At 44.4% G+C, this 16753-nt stretch overlaps 1 protein-coding gene across 12 annotated transcripts in view; it reads left to right on the top strand.

Annotated features, from left to right (window-relative positions):
* The window catches only part of SYT16 (synaptotagmin 16), a 114058-nt gene that overhangs the window by 13406 nt on the left and 83899 nt on the right, over nucleotides 1-16753 (top strand). For 4 of the 12 annotated variants that reach the window (XM_074543949.1, XM_074543946.1, XM_074543943.1 and 1 more), the window contains one exon: nucleotides 1127-1219. The exons of the other annotated variants lie outside the window; for them this stretch is intronic. The gene's annotated coding sequence lies outside the window, so the exon portion shown is untranslated. The remainder of the gene's footprint in view (nucleotides 1-1126; nucleotides 1220-16753) is intronic. 12 annotated transcript variants of the gene reach the window in all.

Genomic DNA, 16753 nt, shown 5'->3' with positions numbered 1-16753 from the left:
GAAAAACTCTTAAGAGATGTGTCCTGTGCTTCTTTCCTCTGTGACTAGAAATGGCATGCACAAAATGCAGTCCTTGATGTTCCCGCTGTAATTCAACACTTGGTTTGGGAGGTGTCCAGGACCATCTTCTAGAGACTCTTTATTTCCTGTGGCTGAATATAAATTCAAACCCCTTTGAGAGCATCCCAGCAGCCCTGGTTTTGTAATTCCCAGAATGTCTTTTAGCAAATGGGAAGCCATTCTTCTCTCTTTTTTGCCTTTTCTCCGGTGCTTCTTATTGCTGCTCCCTTTTCCACATGAGGCTCACGAAGCAGAGCCCTCCTTCTCCAGCCCTGATCTCAGTGGTGCTGCAGAGGTCAGCAGGAGGGTGCTCAGACACATCTCTGTGCCCCTTGAAGGGCATTTTGTGTGTGTGTGTCCCTTCAGACATGTCCTGTCATGTGTTTGAAATGAATCCTCTTCCACAGCATTCGTGCAGTTTGATGTGGGCAATGACCAAACCAAACCAAACAGGTCCTGTCCTTGTTCCATCCCCTTTTTGTTGACTCCTGGATGCTGAGAATTTAAAACTTTCTGTGCTTAAAGGCACAGACCCACAGGAGAACACTGCATTTGACCTGAGGTCATGGAACAGGTTTCCAAAATTGATTGATAGCACTGGGATTATGGGTGTGTAGTTGGTTAGAAGTGTGTAATATCACAGGGTGGAAAACTTAGAGTTTTGGATTTTAGAATATAGAAATAAATGTGAAGCAAGATGGAGGTTTTAGAGTGGAGGCAGGTTGTTCTTCTTTACCTTCTTTTCCTTCTTCTTCATGGGTTTGGGTGATGTTTTGTAATTGGACAGAAAAGTCCCCATTGCAGGCTTCCAGGGATCAGTTATTGGGTTAAAAGGGAAAATAATCTATGTGTCCTTTCTTAATTGGCCAGTTTAGTTTTTAAACACCTTGTAACAAGAGATAGTTAGCCATTTTGTGCCTTCTAATGAAAAGCTGCAGAACTCTTGGTTGTGAGGCTGATAAGAAATAATAAACACCTGAGTCTGAACAGGAACTACATCTGGAGTGCCTTCAATCCAGGCCCAGAGAAACCAATACGTTTTTGTGGGCAAAATTGTGTCTTTCAGGACATCAAGGCAGACATTCCCTGTGGGGACAGCATGTGGGTGTGAAGCAGCAGGTCTGGAATGATGTGTACAATGCCAGAAGAGAAGGATGAGGTACCAGCCCACCTCCTGTCACAAGGGTGATGCAAAAGTGTCCATGTGGCTGTTAGGATGTGATATTGACAGAGACATTTGATATGTCAGGGTTAAGGTGTGTTTTATCCTCTCCTTGCTGGATTATGAATGGAAAAAATTATTGCATTCAGCTGCTTGAAGGTATGTAGGTATGGTAGTGAGCTGTGTTGGAGGATCTTTCATTATGAATCTGAGAGAAAGGAGTTAAAGCTAATTTTAAATCAAAGCAAAGCACTCATAGGAGCAAGATCCATCTTTCTCTAGCACTGCACAGAATTTGGATGCAGCAGGTCTGAGTGCAGCAATTTTCCATCCTGGAAGGACCAGGTAGATTCTTCATTCTGTGATCTGAGTTACAGGGATAGTTGTGGCTTTTAGGCAAGGAGCAAGTCATTAAAAATACAATATTTATTTTTTTCTTTGTTAGGATATTTATTTTGTTATCAAATTTTTATTTGAGATTGAGAGTCCTTCCTAAAAGACCATATCTTATTTCATAGATGTGCCTTCCTAAACAGAGGCGGGGGCAGGTGAAATATTGTCCAAAATACAAAACAAAAATGACAAAACCACCTGAAGAGTTTGAACCTGAATCCTTGTCTTAATTATTGGCCGTGCCTCGTATCTGGTAGACAGCACTCCCCTCTGTGGTGCCTTTAGAGCCGATTTTGTAAGAATTTTTGCCTCGGTGCTGGAAAGAGAAAGAGAGAGAGGCTCTAGAGGGCAGTGCAGCATCCCTGTGATGGGAGAGCCTCCCGGATTCGTTCACAGGAATCCTACTCTGCAGGATGATTTGATTGCTTAAAACAGATAAAAAAGATAGAATTAAGCAGTAGCTTTTGTTATTTCACAGGAATTTTTGATTGATGAAAATTTTTTGCACCAAGAAGTCTTAGCCTTCTTTTTAGAGGAGCTTTGAGCATTAGACTGGCTGTACTAATTTTGAAAAGGTTTTACTCTCTTAAAAAAAAGAAAAAAAAAGTGATATTTGTGTAGAATTTAAGGAAAAAAAGAAACCAAAGCTTATCCCTCCTGTGCACCTAGCAGAGTCCACATAAGAACTATTTGTTTTCACATTGTCTTTCCCCTTCTTCAGCACAGCCTTCTACTTCTAGCACATCCTACTCTGCAGGATAATTGCTTTAAACAGATAAAAAGAAGGTAGAACTAAGCAGTAATTTTTGTTATTTCACAGGGAGTTTTGATTGATGAAAATTTTTTGCACCAAGAAGACTCAGCCCTCTTTTTAGAGGAGCTTTGAACATTAGACTGGCAGTACTAATTTTGAAAAGGTTTTAATCTCTTAGAAAAAAAAAAAAAGTACAATATTTGTGTAGAATTTAAGGAAACAAACAAACCAAAGCTCATCCCTTCTGTGCACCTAGCATAGTCCACATAAGAACTATTTGTTTTCACATTGTCTTTCCCCTTCTCCAGCACAGCCTTATAATGCAACACATCCTCTGACTGGATGTGCTCCTGTTTCCCTTGTAGAGAGATAAATCAATAAATCATTGTGTCAGCAGAGCACAGCTTGAAGCAACATTCCCTTGTGCTGGAACGTTTTGAATTCCCTTCAGGTGGGAGCTCAGATGTGCCACACACACACACACCTGCCTGCTGATAACATTGCAGGGCAGCATCCAGGGTGGCAGGGGGGTGACTGGGGCTGTCAGTCTGTCCTCAGGGTGTGCAGACACAGCCTGGAGCCTGCTCCTGCTGTCAAAGGGCTCAGGAGCTCCTTGCTGCCCCATAAACAGCTTATATATGGCTGGATGGTTATTTAATGAGCACTTGGCATGGATTTTTGCTCTGTGAGAGGGCTCATGTCTCCAGACTGTGTGGTTGTGCTGCTCATGTGGATGGGGTGTTTCAGAGCTGGGGATGGAGGAATCAGGGCTGAAATCCTGCAGGGAGGTGTTTGAGCCAGGACTGTGCCGCCAGCACCCTTCTGTAAGGTAGCACAAGGGGGATTTCTATTAAATTTCTAGGTAGCAATGCTCTTTCCAAATTAAACTCGACTGCCTTTCACAGCAGGAGAGAGGAGTGTGGTGTGTGTGAGGGTCTCCTGGATGAGGTGAGAGATGAGAATTTGACTCCATGTTCTCAAAAGGCTGATTATTATATTATATTATATTATATTATATTATATTATATTATATTATATTATATTATATTATATTATATTATATTATATTATACTGTACTACAATTATACTAAAGAAAGAGCAAGGCGACATCAGAAGGCTTAACAGGAATGAATAATAAAAACCTGTGACTTCTCAGAGCCTCGACACAGCTGGACCATGATTGGTCATTAAATTAAAACAATTCACATGCTGAATAAACTGTCTCCAAATCCCATTCCAAAGCAGCAAAACAGGGAGAAGCTGGAGCTTCTCAGGAGAAGAAATCCTGGTGAAGGGATTTTTCAGAAAATATCACAGTGACAGAGGACATTACCCCAAGCAGTTCCTCTGGGTGGATGGAAAGGATTTGTATGTGGGCTCAGCATTAGGTAACTGATGCTTCTGAAATACCTATTTGTTTGTTTTCTAAGCAGAGAACATCTTGTTCATCTGTGCAAATGAGAGATGATGAGAGGGAAGGAGGGGCTGTGGATAACAGAGAGGACTTTACATAACTGAGGTGAAAAATAAGATGCTCTCATTTGAACCGGAGGGAAGGAAAATTGCTTATACATACTTCCAGAAGAATCCATTAAAAAAAAAAAAAAAAGAAAACAGTGTTTCCTCTCTCCCTTCTATCTCTTTATTTTCTAGTTCTGCCTTTAAAGAGGAGGTACATGAGACCTACAAATGCCACAGTTCTACTGTGACTTAATTCTCTTTTCCAGCAGTACCTGTCCACCTTCTCTATGGTTTTTGGAATAGCTGCTGCTGGTGGTGTTTGTCCAGGTGAATTAACAAGCTGCCTGTCAGACCACCCTGGTTTTCAGACACAAAATGTAGAATTTTCAAGTAGGAGACCTGTTGGCAACACTTTGTGAATCAGACTGTCTGCTGCCTGATGAATGCTGCGCAGCTATTACTGTAGTAGAGATTGCTGCTAATTTTTGTTTGTACCAATTAATTTCCCTATGTGTTTCCTAATTAAATAAGGTATGACTGTAAAGCAGATTAACAGAATGATGCCAAATTCCTGTCTACAGCCTCCTTCTGAATGGAGCTTGTTATTTCCTCTATGGTTTAAAACCATGTGTGCTGTCTTCATTTAGATTAAAGAGCAAGAAATCAGCTTAATTTCATACTGTTATTATTTAAGACTGCTTTGATTTTTCGGAGAAGGGAGATAGCCAAAGGGCTTAATGCCATTGAATTGATGTGCTGCAAGTTCTTGTCATTAGCATTTCTTTTGTGTGCAGCTCCTTTTAGATAAGGGACATCTTTTCTGCTTGGTGTTCTCACACAATTCCTTTGCCTGTCTGATGCTCCAGGTGTTCAGAAGTGGATAAATAATAGGGGGGAGGGATTTTGTTATTCCTAAAATCTGAGAGTCAAAATATGGTTGTTGGCTTTTAAACACAGTGGTGCGTTTTATTGCCCTTTTCCCCCTCAGTGATTTGGCCTCCTGTTAATGGGGAGAGAACTTGGCTGAATTCTGCCTGTTTTAACAACAAGAGGTAAAGCCCTCAACACTCTCTAAGGAAAAGTCCAGAAACTCAAAATAGATTCAGTATAAGCAGTGCCTGGGCACACAGAAAGTTAATTGTTCTACTAATGAGAGATAATTCTGCCTCACTCAGCTGGGTCACTGGGGAATGTAGAAAAGCAAACATGATGACTCTGAGCCCTAAAGCTTCTGCTGGTGTCACTGCTTTTGTAATTCTTGCACTTGCAGGGAGAGAGAAGGATCTGGAGTTTAATATTCCCTCTCTTTATGTGCTCTCATTAAAGCTGTGCTGATGGCCTGCAGGCTGGATCTGATGCAACCATCACAGCTCCCCAACTTCACTGGCTTACTTTCTGCAAGATGGAGGTTTTAGGGTGGAGGCAGGCTGTCCTTCTTTACCTTCTTCTTACTCCTCCTTCATGGTTTGGGTGATGTTTTGTAATTGGACAGAAAAGTCCCCATTGCAGGCTTCCAGGGATCAGTTATTGGCTTAAAAGGGAAAGTAATCCAGGTGTCCTTTCTTGATTGGATAGTTTAGTCTTAAAAGACCTTGTAACAAGAGATTTGTAGCCAATTTGTTCCTTGCTATTGAAAAGCTGCAGAACTCAAGCTCTTACCAAGGTTTTAAAACCAATTTCAGCTCACTTGAGCAAGTTGTGAGGGCTTGCTCCTCACCTGCTGGAGCTACAGGCTTGTGCCAGCTTCAGAGAAAACCTGAGCAAGCACCTCAGGTGGGAAGGCAAAGCTGGCAGCAGTGCTGGGGGAAGCACAGCAAAGTTATCAGTGCTGGGGGAAGCACAGCACTCCTGCATGGTCCTGCTCAGCACACTTATTCCTCAGCTAATGCTGTTTCAGGGCTGAGAGAAACACTTTTTTTTGTCTAACTTGTGAGAAAGCAAGCACTGAGCTGTGTGGCAGCAGGGCACATCACTGTCATCACAGTGTGGCAGGAATAAAAGCTCCTTCCCATTGCTGAGCTGGGGACATGGGATGGGCAGGGAGAGAATGATGAGGATGGGACAGCAGCACCTGCTGGGACACTCCTCGGTGCTGGCTCCTTTTCCAGGGAGCACAGACCTGCCAGGGCTCTGCTGGGATGGTGTGAATTGCTGCTGCTACCTTGGAAAGTGCAAGACAGGCTCTGGTGGGCGTCAGGAATGCAAATCCCTCTGAGGCTTGACAAGTCTCTTGCAGCTTTGCCAAGAGGGAAGGGCTGGCTCCTGGCTCATCCCTGAACCTGTCTGCCAGTGCCATGGAGTATGGGAGCCACAGGGGATGCTGGGGTGGTCTAGACAATCTGCAGGTGCTTCAGTGCCTGCCTGCCCTGCAGTTTGATGCAGTCATTGCCAGCCCGGTGTGTGGGATGGGGGACAGACAGAAGGACCTGCCTGGCACTCGGCAGAAGGGGAGTGTGGGAGCCATCCTTGAAGCACTGGCAAACACAGAGTGATGATGAAGTTTTCCAGCCTGTCCATGAGGTTGTGGAGGGAAGGGTGACTGCAGCTAGAATAAATCTGTCTGGTGTTGTAATTTCTGCGGTCCCCTGTGGTAGGAGGGAATGAATCTGACTCCATATTTTTGGAAGGTTGATTTATTATTTTGTGATATTATATCATATTATAGTATAGTATAGTATATATCATATGATATATATTATATTATGCTATACTAAACTATACTTAAGGATAGAGAAAGGATACAGACAGAAAGCTTAACAAGATACTAATTAAAAACCCTTGACTCTCTCTCCAGAGTCCAGCACAGCTGATGGTGATTGGTCATTAAGTCAAAACAATTCACATGGAACCAATCAAACAACCACCCGTTGGATAAACAATCTCCAAATCACATTTCAAAGCAGCAGAACACAGGAGAAGCAAATGAGATAATGATTGTTTTCATTTTTCTCTGAGGCTTCCCAGGAGAAGGAATCCTGGCAAAGGGATTTTTCAGAAAATATGACAGTGACAGTCTGGTCAGCACCTCTGACAGCAAGTAGTGCCTGGTAGGAGCACAGCAGCAGGGCTGGCATGAGAACTGCTGGAATTTTGTGATTTCACAGCCTGCAGTTCAGGGATGAGCACCTCTGTCGCTATAGGACACGAAACAACCCAAGAACACACTCTGCTGCTCTCAAGGTGAAGAAAAGGGAAGTTTATTTTCTGACTCCAACATTAATAGTTTTCCAAAAGTGACAGTGACACCTCTCCAATGACACTGGACAAACCAACAGTCCATCAAATTCCTCCTCCTCCATAAAAGAATGCAAAACAATAAGTTATTTACAGAAAGTGTGTGAGAACATTTGCTACAAGAATGTAAACATCAAAAGGCTGAGAAAAACTTAAAAAATCAGGGCAACACACCTCTGCTTCCAGCTCCTGCTGCTCCACCAGGATGCAGGGATGGCAAACTGCAGGCAGGCAAGGTCACACTGCTTTCCTGTAAATGGCAGGCATGTGCAAAGTGTAATGGATAATTCCATGATGTCAACGACCAGAAGCAAACGTCTCGCAGGGTGTAATTGGTTTCTCTATAGTGTCAAGTGCTTTTATGTGTTCAGCATAAATATCTTTGCATTGATTGGGAGGAGAAGATAAAAATCGATGATTTACAACACTGAAGTGCTTAGAACATGACATTAAAATGACTCTGGGAGACTTAGCTCATAGGGGACATAGTAAATACTCCAGAGGTACAGGAAATGAAGAGACTCTTCCCAAGTCCCGAAACCAAGCAATAAAATTTGATAGATGCTGTGTTCCTCTGCCTAATGGGTTTTAATACGGACTTTTCTTTTTGTAGAATTGCTCTCTTTTTTGTTGTTTAGTTGTGGTTATTTTTTACTCTTATTTGTTTGGATGTTTAGGACCCCAGGCTAAGTGGAGACATTGTTATTTTCATGAAGAAACTCTATAGCTTGAGCAAAATGGGAAAAAGTCCTGTTTTAGCTGGCTTTGTACTAAGCACTGGGAATTTGTCCTGAATTATGAGTGCTGAGGAGCACGATAATCACAGAAAATAAAGCTGGGCAGGATCACAGATCCATCCCTTTGCCCCACATCTAGATGAATTGTATCAGACTCACTCCTGACAGATTTTCTTGCTGCAATTTAAGCACAGATATCAGATAGTCTCCATTCTATCCATAGTGATTTTTTATTTCCCCTTTTTTTGAATCTCCTTGTGTCACATGTTTTCTATATGCGTTTTTGTTTGTTTCATTTGGGTTTTGAGGTTTTTTTGGGTTTTTCTCTTGTTTTTTTTTTTTTTTAATTTTTTTTTCCCACTAGGCCTTTAAATTGTCCCTTTTTTTACCCCCATTAAGCTACCTGACATGAGATGCAGTCACAGTACTTTGATTCCTCCCAGTCTAGAAAATAAGACACAGCAGTGGTTTTTGATGGAAGTATTTATATGCTGCTTTGGTACTTTTGCATTAGTCAGGAGAATCCTAACTGTCTTTCCATGCTGGCAGCAACCTGTGTGATGAGCTGTTCTCTGGAGAGGATAATTCCTCTGAGCTTCCTGAGGACTTGCAGCATCTTGTCTGGGAACCTCAACTTGAGTTTGGGCTTTAAAGTAGAAGGAAAAAAAATGACAAATTATGGCTGAAGGATTCCAGATCTACCTGGTGTAGGAGAAGTGTGCAAATGGATTGCTGGTGTGTTTAGCTGAAATTCAGATGCTGTGTGCTTGCATTTCTGTGAGGGGTACAAAGCAAGGTGTCCCTGAGGGGCTCTGCTGGCCCTGTGCATCAATATCAGCAAAAGTCAGCACAGAGCTTCACTCTGTTCTTGAAATATCTGTATGTAACCAGGGCAGGAAGCCACATGAAGGGAATTGACAATGATATTTTGAAGAATTTTCACTAAGATTGCATGCAGCTACCTGCAGACACGAGGTGAAGCATCAGCTAGATCCAGTGTCACTCTCTTCCTCAAGCCTAAAATGAGGAAGGAAAAACTGTTTGCTCAGGAATTTCTGCCTCTTCAGTGCACAGGTCTGACTTGACTTTGGCTGCCTGCTCTAATTGCTGTTTAATGAAAAAGCTGTAAAACCCCGTGGAACAGCCAATAAATCAGCAATGTGTATGGAAAATTTAAAAAGCGTGTGCACTCCCAAAGTGACACGAGAACAACAGGGGATGTGATAACCTGAGATCTTCTGACCTTTTTACCCCCAAATCTCTGTGGGAACTCCTGTTTCTCCACCTGGCTGTTGGCAGAATTGATGGTTTGTATCTCTCCATCTCCTCAGCCTTTGAATCGAGTCCAGCCCAGCTCTGCTGCTCTGCCAGGCAGGCTGCTGTGGGTAGTGCTGACTGCACACTCTGCCCAGCACTGCCAGGAAATTGCTGCCCCAGGGTGAGGCCAGGAATTGTTAAAGTTTTCAAGGAACAAGTCAAGGCTGTTGCTGAACTGAGGGTAGAAACATGCTGTGAATTGAAATAATTAACACAGCTTTGATCACAGAAGTAGGCACTGCTTTGTCTTTGGCTTTATACAAAGTTAAAGGGAAAAGTGAAAGGTGTTAATGGTATCTCTTCATTAACCTAATCCTTCAGAGTGGCAAATTAGGATCTGATTTTTATCCCTGCCATCAGCATTGATGTCTAGCCTCTTCCTGTGCTCCTGCTACCTTTTGGTTTGGAGATGAGTGATGCTGGATCCCTGGGTGCAATAAATTTATGACCGTTCAAAGCACAGCTTAGGTGGCTCAATGAAGAAAAATCAAGCAACAGTGACCTTGTGCTGGATGAGCATCTGGCATGCCACATCCCATCCCTTTGTGCAGCCACTGTTGTTTTACCCTGGGATTGCCAAGCACCAACCCAGACCATGAATATCTGCTGAGCCCACGGGTTAATTCCCATGCCCAGGGCTGATCCTACAGGACATGGCAGTGCTGGGCAGCAGGAGTCACCTGAAGGCAGACAAAGCCCATGTTCTGTCTGCTGCCATGCCAGCCTGGGGAAGGATGGCTGTGCATGCAGTTGGAGGGTCACAATGAGGCAAAGTGGAAATTTTCCAGGGTAGAAATACATCTTGATTTAGGTGAAATGTACATTTTTGAGTTGAGTCTGTGGTTAGAAACCACAGCTATTTAGCCTGACTGCAGAACCTAGGTTCAGTGAAGTTGCTTCAGTGAAGGACAGAGATAAATGGAGGGAGACAGAGGGTGATAGAGACAGAGACTGCTGTGAGAGCAAGTCAACTGACCTAGGAATTCTTTCTGATAAAGAAGAACTAGCAGCAAATGTCACGTGAAATTCGTAAATTCATAAAAATTAATATGTATGAACCTATTGTGAAATTGTATGCATATGTATCCGAGAGAGGGATAAAAAGGGACCCGAAGTTCCCAGAGGTACGCATGCCTTTTAAGGAGAGAAATCTCGGCATGCGTCTGGCGCTGTAATAATAAACGTACCGGCTTTACAACTCTCACAAAGTTGTGGAGTTTTTGGCTATATCTCTGCAAAACAACACTGGCTCTGAGGAGGGTTGTAGATGTGTTCTTCTGCTGATGAGGGTGAGCGAATAACTTCTGCCCCCTGTCCAGGCACAGACCCAGGTCAGGAGCAGTGCTGAGGGCTCTGCAGGGCTGTAGCAGGCTGCTCTGGGAAGGTGCAGGCCTGCTGGTGTTATTGGGGTTGCTGTAGATCCCAGTGATCATCTTGGCAAGCCCTCCCACCCTCAGTTGTGCCACTCTGGCCAGCAGAGCAATTCCTGCCTGGTCTGAGCAGTGACCTGGGCTGTCACTGCAGCAGCGGCTCCTGGTGTCACTGAGAAATGTGATTTTTGCTCTCTGCAGGGCAGTCCGAGGGGTCATACTGGTTCCTCCTTTCCTGCCCTGTTAAGGGAGCTGCAAGGCCCATTCCTGGTGGATGTCTTGGCCATTTTAATGGGCCAGGTGTGCAATGGGTTGGCTCATGTGTATTTGATTTAATGGAAAGAGTGGAAGAAATTCTTCTTTATCTCTGTGTTTATTCTTGCCTGTCTGTCATCCTCTGCTGCTCATTCCATGTGTCTTTCACAAGCCGTGGGTGGCCAGGCTGGGACCACAATCCCCACATTGCTTTCCTTTGTCCCCTCCTGCAACCCCTTGTATGAGCCCCAGAGAGGGAGAATCACTGTGCAAGCACACAGCCCTGACTGGGGACAGTCAGTGAGCAGATTTTTCTGCTCAAGCAAAGCAGAAACAGCAGTTTTTGCAAGGCTGCTAAGGGTTTGGGAGAACGGGAGTGGCAGATGAGGACCTTGCCCTCAGTGCCCTGTTGCAGAATGAGGCCTTTGTCGGGGATGAGCCATTTGTCGGTGAGGGGAGACTCAGACACTCAATATGAGTGATAAGTAAGTTCCGTTTATGGAAGAGAGCATCAGACACTTATACATCAAATAATAAGCTTATGAATATTCTGTAAGCCAAACAATCTATTGGTTAAACTATACCATCAACTCTTCCTCATTCCTTTGGGCCTACATTCTCTATTTCCCATGTCTCTCTGTCCACTTGTTATTGTACCCAGCTAGGCCCAAGGACACGCTATCTTGCAGGTGCAGGACTTGGAATTAGCCACGGCCTTGTACTTTTCCAGTCCCTAGTCAGCCAAATTCCCAACAGTGCCCCATGGTGGCTGTGTGGGGTGCTCTGGGGTGCCACTGCCCCAGGCAGAGCAGCCCCAGGAGCAGCACAGCAGGGCAGGCAGCATTCCCTGTGGGCACAGATCCTGCTGTCCCTGCAGACCTGTGGAGAAGCAGAGGGAAAAGCGGAGCCAGCGCCTGTCCCGGCTCCCTGCCAGCACCTGCCAAGGGCAGAGGCAGCACAGATGCTGCTGGTGGAGGGCATCTGCTCTGCAAGGGCACAGAGATGCTGTGCAGCATGCACTGAGCCTGTCTGCAAGGCTTGGCTGGAGGAAATGAGGTTAGCAGAAGCAGAAGTTTCTATAGCTTGCCTACCAAGCGACGCCCGAGTTGGCCCAGGATGCTGGAAACCACTTTTTAGCCTGGGCACTTCTCCATCTCCATCCAATCTGTGCAGCAGCACAGCTAAAGAGCAGGAATGTGACTTTCCCTGGATGTGTCTTGCAGAAGGTAAAGCACCATATGGGAACTGATAGCTCAACCTGCCTGCAAAAGGTATCTGGAGAGAGAGAGGAAGCACAAGGCCCACATCTTTAAAGATAAAGAGGAGTGTGTGGGTGCCATTTCCTCAGCAACTGAAGCTGTTGCAGTGTCTGATCTGTCTGTGGTTTCAGTCTCTCTTCAGCAGCATTTCTGCTAAGGGGGCAGCTGGGAAGAACTTTTGCTTCGTAATAAATTTTCAAGGGAAATTAGACATGAGATCAGAATGTGGTTTTTTTAAATGCTTTGTTCATATTTTGTCACCACATGCTGTTTTTTTCCAGATTTGATATTTTTGGTTTTGTCCATGAGATTTCTGCTTTGAACTCCGGGAACACATTCCTTATACAGCCTTAGGTGAGGTTTTTTTTGGTTTGGTTTTTAAATTTTTTTTATTTTATTTTCATGACTCTCTCTCCTTTCCTGATTAATGTTTTATTGTAAACCCCTCTCCTATTTTACAGCACCTCAATTTGAGGCTCTTTAGACTCAGCTATCTAACATAGAAAGCTTTCTGCAGGCAGAAATCCATGGGAAGCATGGGTACTTAGAACTTAGGAAACTTGAGTTTTGAGGTCGGCAGGCAGAAATTAAAGTGCTTTTAAGTCTGGAGAACTTCTAGAAAACGTTATCTCCCTCCCCAACTGTCTTTCTGTGATTTGCAAGACCGTGGAAATTCAATTACAGGAGGTAGCTGTGAGCACAGCGAATAGAAGTGGTCACTTTTTGTTCCCTGGCAATTCAGAATGACAATCCCCACCATTAAAACTCACTGCATGTGTACTTGATATTAAACAAATTGGATAGCTCTGAGATTGCTTATTTCTTCCAGGGATAGGAGGGTGAATTGAGCCAAAGCAGTTTTGCAGCCCGGCGTGTCTCAGCTCAAGGCTGCTAATGACGCATCCTGCAAACACAGAGCATCAGCAAGTCCTTTGTACTTTGCTAATATTTTTCCTGCAGTAACACGAGAGCAATTACAGCTTGGAAGGATGGGAGTTGGAAGGCTGGAGGAGATGAAAAAAAATTCAAAGGGAAGAGCAGGATTTCATGAAGTGAAGGCAGGGAGGGTATGTGGGTGGGCGAGGGAGCAAGCATCTGTAAATAGTTGGCACTGACAGCTGCTTTTAAAAAATATGTGGGAATCTGGAAAGAGAGAGGTGGAACAGCTGCAAGTGTGTGTATGGCTTATGGAAAGAGGAGAGCAATGTGCAGCCTGTGAGGGAAGGAGCAAAAGAGCAGAGCTAAGCAGGAATCCATGGAAGGGGTGAGAGAAAGTGGGGTAAAACCAGAGTGAAGTTGGGGAAGGAAGAGATTAATTCCAGGAGATTTCAGGAATGGGTATAAAGTGTAGTGCAGCTGATGTAAGAGTCACTGTGGTGCTGTGGCTGCCAGTGGGGAGGGGGAATTGCCACTGCCGCCTGCCTGTCCCAGCCTGTCCTCCCTCCCCGGCTTTATCTTTTGATTTATCTTAATAAGAAATGAGCCTTGCTAAGAGCGGGTCATGGGGCTGGGCTGAGGGATTAAAGCCAAGTCTCCGACCTCTGGGCATATTGTAATGCTTGTGAGCCATTGACTCATACTCTTTATTGGCAGGTTGATGGATCCCTAACTAGGTTGTTAGTGGCATCTCAGCCTTGCTGCCTGAGATGAGCCTTTTGTGCTTAAACTCTGACTTAGAGAAACAAGTTCATTTCAGGCTCTTTGTGTTTCTCTCCTCCTCCTTTTCACAGCTTTTACTTCTTTAAATGTAGACTTCTTTTGACAGATCATCTCCATGGTAACTAACAGGACCGGGCTGCCTACAGAAATTGTAGTAATAAAGTGGTTGGTTTTTACACATGATGAAAAGATGATGAAGCACAATGATAGGTGATAAAGACACAGGTAATTGCTCTAGAATAATATTGCTGCCAAGAAGATGACTGAACTCCCACACAGAAGATGAACAGATGGTGTATTTATTGAAATTCATAGGCTGAGGGAAGAAGATGTAATTGATGGCTGTGTAGGTTTTTGTTTCAGTTTACTATGTTCCGAGCAGGGCTGGGAGAGCGGTGTGCCGGCAGATGGAGCCCGCATGCAGAGCCTCCCTATTTCCTCACTGGAGACCAGAATTCCAATCAGAGCCATAAAGGCAGCAGAACCACTAATTGCTCTGATGCATTTTGCTGGTTTTTGATCTGTCACACAGCCCTGGTATTATTTTAGAAAGGGTGTAATTCTTTTGTGAGAGCAGTGATGGTAAATTGCATTAGAAAATACCGGGAACGTGGAAGTAGAGCCTGGAAAAATGAGCACTTGCAAAACATGTGCTCAGTAAAAGTTTTCCAAGACCAGATGTGTGTCTGTTTTAGTGAAGGGCAGCTGTGGCATGTTTGCTAACCTGATTGCTGATCTCCTGGTGCAGCAGGTCTGTTGTGCAGGATCCATGGGAAGGCAAAGCCAGGGAATTTTCTTCTGTTGCTCTCTGTGTGTTTTCAGGTATAAGTTAAAACTGTTAAATGTGATGTGGAAGCTTCAGTGAAAATGTTGTCTGCCTGTGTATGGCAGACGTGGTTTGAATGATCCCAACACAAGAAATGTGCTGACCTGTTGGAATAAGCTCAGAGGAAGCCACAGATTTGATCACAGGGCTGGAGCACGTCAAGACAGGCTGAGAGAGTTGGAGCTGTTCAGTTTGGAGTAGAGAAGGCTCTAGGGAGACCTTTGGGACCTTTCCAGTACCCAAAGGGGCTCCATGAGAGCTGGGGAGGGAATTTTCCCAAAGATGTGGGTGACATGACAAGGAGGAATAGATTTTAAGAGCAGGAGGGCAGGTTGAGAATAGATGTAATTAGGAAAGCTTTACTCTGAGTGTGGTGAGGCACTGACTCAGGTTTCCCAGAGCAGTGGTGAACTCCCCATCCCTGGAAATGTTCAAGACCAGCTGAGTGGGACTGTGAGTAAGCTGGTCTAGTGAAAGATTCCTTGCCCATGGCAGGGGGGTTTGAACAAGATGATCTTTATGTTCCCTTCCAAGCTAACCCAATCTGAAGGCATAACTGCATTGCTGCTGTGCAGTGCAGCAGTCCCAAATGTGGGGTGCTGTGGTATCCCTTGCCACAGGGCTTGGTGCCTTCAGGTTCCCCAAAAGATTACTTCAGTGCTGCTAGGAGAATATAAATGTCCATGGGGGTCAGTCTGTGAAGGGCTTCTCTCTGAGCAGTACAAATAACCACACTTAGAGGAAGGAGTGCCAGCTCTGGGGCATAAAGATTTTTCTGCATGGATAACAAATACTGGGGTAGAAACTCATTGGGTGGAGCTGGCTGAGCTAAAGTGCTGGTGGCTGTCTGTCCTGCAGCTCCTCTGTGTTCAGCAGCTTCAGCAGCCCTATTGTGCCCCTGCTAGCCCCCACAGTTTTGGGATTTATTGCTGATAATGCCTGGATGGTGTTCAGTACATCACAAGATTCTCTCTTCCACTGCACTCTGGCGCTAGTTTATAGATTGTATAAACTCATTTTCTCATCAAGTTCTGCAACTAAATCACTTCCCACCTGGGTTTACCTCCCGTTGTACCTGCTCTGATGTTGACTGTGTTTGTAGCTCTTGCATGCAAGGAGCTTTGAGAAGGTGCATAAACACAAGAAATAGATTTTTCTCTTTACAACGGTAGTGCCAATGAGAATGAAAATAAATACGTAGGTGGTATAGAAGAAACTCTCTCTCCAGGACACTTTGCCCCAGTGAGGAAATGAAAAGTTTCAGGTTCATCACTTGACAGTGTTTGTGTCAAATTCACCCTTCTTTTTATTCCTTCCCTTCAGATTGTCAGGGCACCCACATCTTTTGTGGCACCTGAAAAACCTCATTTGCATGCAAATTGCTCCCGTTTAGGTTGAAACATTTCTGTCATTCTTCTTTCCAACTTCTCCCCTTTTTCCTGCAGAAAAGGAGGGGTGGAAAAAGTTACTTAAGTGATACACCTTCCTCATACAAGATTAAACAGAGCTGCTCTGGATGTGCTTTTTTGAGACCTGTCAGGCAGCCAGCAAACGGAGCATCGAGCTAGAGATGCCTGAAATATGCACTACATAATAAAAGAGAGAATTAGAGAAAGGAAGAGGGTGAATCTGAGGATTGAGAAGTGACTGACCTGATGCTGTATCTGAGCTGTTACTTGAGTGATTTTTTTATCTTGGACACAGGTTTGTCAGGTGCCTGGTGGCCCGAGTGCTGCCAGCTTCTCTGCCAGCCTGGCTTTGTTTGCTGCCCAGCTGCTGGCCTCTTTTCCTTCCCCCACCAATTCCTGCTCTGCCCTTCACCACTAATTGAGTGTTTCAGGCAAAGCTGGTCAAAACATTTTTATTCAAAACTTATTTTGCTGTCAGCCAAGCTTGGCAACATCAAAGAAAAGGATAAATAAAATATACTGTCATTTTTCTGGGAGAAATTCTCTTTTAAAAGCTGGAAGCTGAACTGTTGTCACCCAGTTGAGGGGGAATGCATTGCCAATTGCTTTTCCTTTTGTAGTTTACCTTCTCACCTTTTCCCTTCCATCCCCATTCCCCCTCTGCATCTCTTTTTTCCCTACTTGGCTGCGTTTCCCTACTTGTGCCAGAAAGGTCAAAGGAATCTAGGCTGACATGAAGACTTTCTCTCCAAGTTGAGTGTGTTTCATTCAAAAAATAAGCAGATGTTTTCCAGCTTCCCTTCCCCCCAAAGTCAATGGTTATTCTTGGGCTGGTTTCTGCCTCAGATAGAATCAT

The sequence above is a fragment of the Zonotrichia albicollis genome, chromosome 6, assembly GCF_047830755.1.
Source record: "Zonotrichia albicollis isolate bZonAlb1 chromosome 6, bZonAlb1.hap1, whole genome shotgun sequence".
NCBI lineage: Eukaryota > Metazoa > Chordata > Aves > Passeriformes > Passerellidae > Zonotrichia > Zonotrichia albicollis.
Note: the sequence above shows the minus strand (reverse complement) of the source record. Positions and strands in the feature narration are given on the sequence as shown.